This window comes from Linepithema humile, chromosome 8 (assembly GCF_040581485.1).
Source record: "Linepithema humile isolate Giens D197 chromosome 8, Lhum_UNIL_v1.0, whole genome shotgun sequence".
In the NCBI taxonomy this organism is placed as follows: Eukaryota; Metazoa; Arthropoda; class Insecta; order Hymenoptera; family Formicidae; genus Linepithema; species Linepithema humile.
In genome coordinates, this window is record NC_090135.1 from 1,783,504 (window position 1) to 1,788,883 (window position 5,380).

A 5,380-nucleotide genomic window follows, 5' to 3' on the forward strand; every position below is an offset into this window, starting at 1 on the left:
CAGACAGGTATATAAACCCGTGCCAAAAGAATTAGTTAGTCAGTAAGGGACTCAGGGAGTCAGTGTGGGACTCAGAGAAATCGAAGCGAGAGTACCACCACTCAGCGGAGTGGTCGGCATCGCGTCGACCAATCATATAACGCGAATCACCGAAATGTTATCGGCGTGCGTGAAACTGTTGTAAGCCATAATGGCAAATTACCAGTGTACTTTTATTTTGTTTAATATTAAATATATTGTTTATTTTAATTAATTATCAAAATAAAATGTGTAAGACTTATTTCGGTCCGAACCTGTGGAAGGATAGTTGTTAGCACTTACCTTATCCGTTCTGCATCCCGGTGATCCGTCGTCCGTGCGCGAGGTGAACCTGTGAACAAAATAAAAAAAGATTAGAACGAGATACGCTGCAACATCTCATCAGGCGTCTTCGTCCACGCTGAAGGAAGCGACATCCGAGCCCGAGGGTCATGGAAGGACGAGACGAGGATCTTAACCTCTTCGCTTGAAGGGTTAAAGCGAGTGGCGACCAATCTACGGCGAACGTATTGCTGCCTGCGACCGGTGAGTCCTGAGTATTATCTCTCCATGGGGCGCGTCCGGTTACAACCTAACCTAACCTTTTTTTTTTTGTTCCAAGATGAAAAAACCTTCTAAAAGACACTCTGGCCCGGTCCAGGGTAGTGCTGGATTCGACCGAGACTTGCATCCGGTAGTTTTTTCCCATCCTGACCGATACAGGATTCCCCATCCTCACCCTAACCGAATCAGTCATTCCAAGCGGCAAGGAAGTGACCGATATCAGGAAGGAAATGACATGTCGAATCCATCAACCAGGAAAAGAGAACCATCTGCGCATCTCGACCGCCTACCAGCTAAAAACTCACCTCATGCCTAACAGGCCCGTACTTGAGAGAGAGGTAGGCTTACTAACTAGAGCATTTCAACTCCCTCTCCCTCAGGGATGCTTTCAATAAAAGCTCTATCAAGAAATAACGGGAATTATCTAAGAATTTAACAACAAAGTAACCTAGCAATTTAAGAACCACTTAAAAATTATATATACATATTTACATTTATGCAACACCAATATTTTACTTATTTACATGTATAAATATCCGAGTTGCCCTTCAGATCATTCAAACATTTACACAAATTGTTATTCTGACATGTCAGGATTCAAATGACCAATTATCTGTCTATTACACGAAGCTTGTCTCTCTCTCCGCCACCTCTTTACGGGTTAAAACCTCCGTACAAAAGATCGAGAAGGCCTTCCACTTATCAGCGCTATCCAGGATAGTGTCTATTACCGAAGGTAAGTCTAATTGCTTTCCAATAATCCGTATTAACTTATTCCTTTCAGAACCCCAAGCAGTACAGAACTGGAGGATGTGTTGGGCTGTATCGACGTCCACATTACAGTGAGAACAGATCGCAGAATCTACTTTTCTTATTCTGTGCAAATATTCATTAAAACAGCCGTGGCCTGATAGAATTTGGGTCATATGATGTGACCCAGCCATGTTTTCTGTTTACCCAGTCCTTCAATTTATCGACCAGGGCCTCCCGGAGTCTGAAACTAGGATGAGTATAAGATAAACTCCTCAAACTCTCCCTCCAGTCTAGTAGGGCCTGCTCTTTTGCATTCAGGTACCATTGTACTCTAGATCCTGGCAAAAGCTCCTCATCGTTTTCTATAGCCATTCTAATTCTGTTATATACAATAGCCATCCTATTCGCCTGGAATTCCATCGGTGGAGTCCCAGATATCATTGACGCCGCAACAAAAGAGACAGTGCGATATGCGCAACACACTCTCTGAGCAATTCTTCTGAACAATTTCTTCATTAATGACTTTGCTCTCTTATTTTCTCCCAGTGAGGTAGACCAGACTGGGGCTCCGTAGAGTACCATAGAGAGGACCACATTCAGGTAAAGCTTCCTGACTCTTTCATTAGGGCCTCTGCAATTGGGCATGATTCCCCTTAGAAATCCCACAGTTTTATCAACCTTTGTATATAATTTTTCGAAATGTTGTGTAAATTTCCAATCTCCGTCAAGTAAAATACCGAGATATTTCAGAGTGGGAGCAATACTTATCTCTTTGTCTTTAATAATAAGTTTATTGAAACCATGCCCAGCTGCAGAGGCCGGGAAAGCTGTTGCTTCCGTCTTGTGTGGCGAGATTTTTAATCCCAGCTTTTCAATTTCCCTTATGACCATACCGGAAACAGTCATCGCAAGATGGGACGTCACTTCGAAATTTTCCCCAGATACAACCAAAATGGTATTATCCGCGTATCCCAAAATATTACAGCCAATAGGAAGAGTTATCTCGAGTACACTATTGTATCCGATGTTCCACAGGGTTGGACCGAGGACCGAGCCCTGCGGGACACCGCGGTACACCCCTCGCCTACGTGTAACACCCTCCGAATCGGTATAAACCAAGCATCTCCCAGACAGGTATCCAAAAACAACCCTGCATAGATAGCTCGAAAACTCCATGGAGGCCATGGCCGAGCGTATAACGCCCCACGGCAATGTGTTAAATGCATTCTTTATGTCGAATAATATCGCAATAACAATCTTTCCCATTTCGACGTTTTCATAAATTATCCGTCTAAGTTTACTTATTGCATCCAGAGTCGATCGCCTCTCTCTGAAACCAAATTGGTTATCAGAGAGGAAGCCAGTCGATCTAAGATGATCCCCCAATCTAGAAACAACAATTCTCTCAAACAGCTTGGAAGACTCATCCAATAAGCAAATCGGCCTGTAAATACCCGGATCCGATGGGTTTCCCTCTTTCTTTTTGATGAGGACCAATTTTGCAGTTTTCCAAGCTGCAGGAAAGACATCCTCTTTAAGACATGCATTGAAACAGGCCCGCCAGACCTCCATGAAGCCTCCCGCACTACCCGCGATAATGCCACCGAGTACACCATCTGGACCGGGAGCTCTCCGGTTTCTATGCAACTTTTTAAGCGCTCGTATCATTTCTACTGAGTTTACATTGTAGTCATCTAGCCACACAAAACGTGGAACACAGTCATTGGGTATATGCTCGCTCGGATCATCCGGAAAGAGAGTACCGATTATACTTTTAACTATCGAGTGAGAGAGAGACTCGCACACCGAGTGGGATACAGATTTTAATTTTTTCATGACTATCTTATAAGGAAGACCCCACGGGTTATTATTTATATCAATAATAAGTTCATGCCACGCTCTATTTTTTGCTCTGATAATATTTAATCTAAACTCGCGTAAGCACAATCTATAATTTCTGTATTCTAAGTTCGTTAAAATGGGATCACCCTTCTTTTTAGTTCGTGACAAGACTCTTCTCGCTCTCATAACTGCGCGCCGAGAGGTCGCTACCTCTTCGTTCCACCAATAGGCGGACTCTCTACGTAAGCCTTTACTTCGCGGCATAGAAAGATCCGAAATTGTCTTTAGTGAGTCACCCAGCCATTGTACCAATAAATTAGCAGAGGCCGTGTCAACAAAATCCAGAGACCAAGACATGCCAATGGAACCAGCCATTAGTAAATCTACGTCTAATTTGTGATAATTCCATTTAATGAATCTTTTATTAATAGATTTAAATATCTTTCCAGCATCTCGTGTTCCAATCTCTAATCTCAATAATTTATGGTCTGACAGAGTGACCACCTTAGATTCTACAGTGAAATGTTTAATCAGCCTTTTCGCTTGTAAGTTGGCAAATACTAAGTCGATGACAGATTTTCCCTGCCATCTGTCACATGTGTAAGTATAACCCTTGTTTATTAAAAATAAGTTGACCTCCTCCAGTCTCTAAGGCAGTAACCGCGCGAATCAGATTGCTTAGGATCCCAATCGGAATGCCTTGCATTAAAATCGCCGACAACTAATATCGGTAAATATTTATATTTATTAATCAATAAAGTTAGATTGTCCAAATATCCATTAAAAAAATGAATAGAGATATTACGAGATGAGTAGCAACTAAAAATGATTAATTTATTCCATTTTATCACACAGAAACCAAGACCTCGTTCCAGCGGTTCAATTGGGAGGAACAAGCCGGAGATTCTACGCCATAGAATAGCGGATAGAGGAGGATCGTCCGCAGATTGCACCCACCTGTCATCCTCCGCCGGAATTGAGTGTGGTTCCGAGATGATTGCGACGCCAGCGTTAAACTCGTGCATTAAATGGCACAGGTTATCTTGTGCCGTTTTCGAATGGTTTACATTACAAATCAATATATTAGCCATAATTAGTTTCGATGTCCATTTCAGAGGCAGAAGGCCCCGCCGTGTCCAGAGGTCTCCGTCCCTCGGTGTGTATTACAGGTAGGATGTTTTGTTAATTAAGCCAGAAACATTAGTATCTTTATTTACAATAATTTTGTTTGTCATTATCCTACCAGGAGGTATTGGTTTGCACAGCAAAGTTCCGGCTAAATGGTCGGCTCTAAGGCCCCTATCAAAACAAACTGGGCATTTAACCGCATTTTTACACTCGGAGGATTTATGATCCGTATCGCCGCATCTATAGCAGCAAGATCGTCTGTCCCTAGGCTCTGGGCACCTCTGCAACGTGTGACCAACCGCAAGGCATTTGTAACACTGGAGGGGCCTCGGGTCAACAGGTTCCACTCTTACCGTCGTCCAGCCTATATTGATTCTTGCAGCCTCCAGTATATTAACCGCCGCTCCAATTGGGCACCTCACATATGCCATGCCCAATCCCCCTCGAACAAGTCTTATTGGGCTGCAGGAAATGCTCTCAGAAGAGCATCTACCCAGTTCCGCAAGTATATTTTTTATGTCAGAAACTGTAGTGGAATCATCGAGGCCTATCAGTTTAACTTGTGAGTTCTTTATTGGTTTTCTAATTTTAACTCCTTTCGTGTCTTTAAAAACTTGGTATAGACTTGATAGCAATAAATCTGCCTTAATGTCCGAATCTTCACCAGGGATCTTAAAATAGAAAAATGTGGAACGCTTCACGATTTTGCGTGTCATCCTTGCGCAGGGGCCATGCTAATCTTCTCTGTATTGTTCCAATTTTAGTATATGTACTGCCGAAGCAAGTACTTTTTTTTTTTTTTTTTTTTTTGATGCTGGGGTCAAGACGAGTCCTGACCCCAGGGATGGGGAAATCTTCTGAAAGACCCCCTTCCGCGTGCAATGTGCAGTCCTAGTGACCACACTGCGGAAGGGGAGTGTGGGATTCACCACCCCAGCGGAACTTTGCTGGAGTGGCGCCTACCCACTAAAACCCCACCCCTCTTTTGCTTGGTCTTCGCCTGGTCATTAAGTGGGAGAGGCCTGGGAATTGCCAGCGGCATGTCATCCAGACCTCTCCCTGACCGTCCTCTCAA

The 5,380-nt window shown here is 43.4% G+C and overlaps 1 non-coding gene across 1 annotated transcript; it reads right to left on the reverse strand.

Moving 5' to 3' along the window:
- Positions 1-4,986: 4,986 nt before the first annotated feature.
- LOC137001798 (U6 spliceosomal RNA) lies at positions 4,987-5,093 on the reverse strand. The gene has a single exon (XR_010891668.1). It is a non-coding gene; the product is annotated as a U6 spliceosomal RNA (small nuclear RNA).
- Positions 5,094-5,380: the final 287 nt, after the last annotated feature.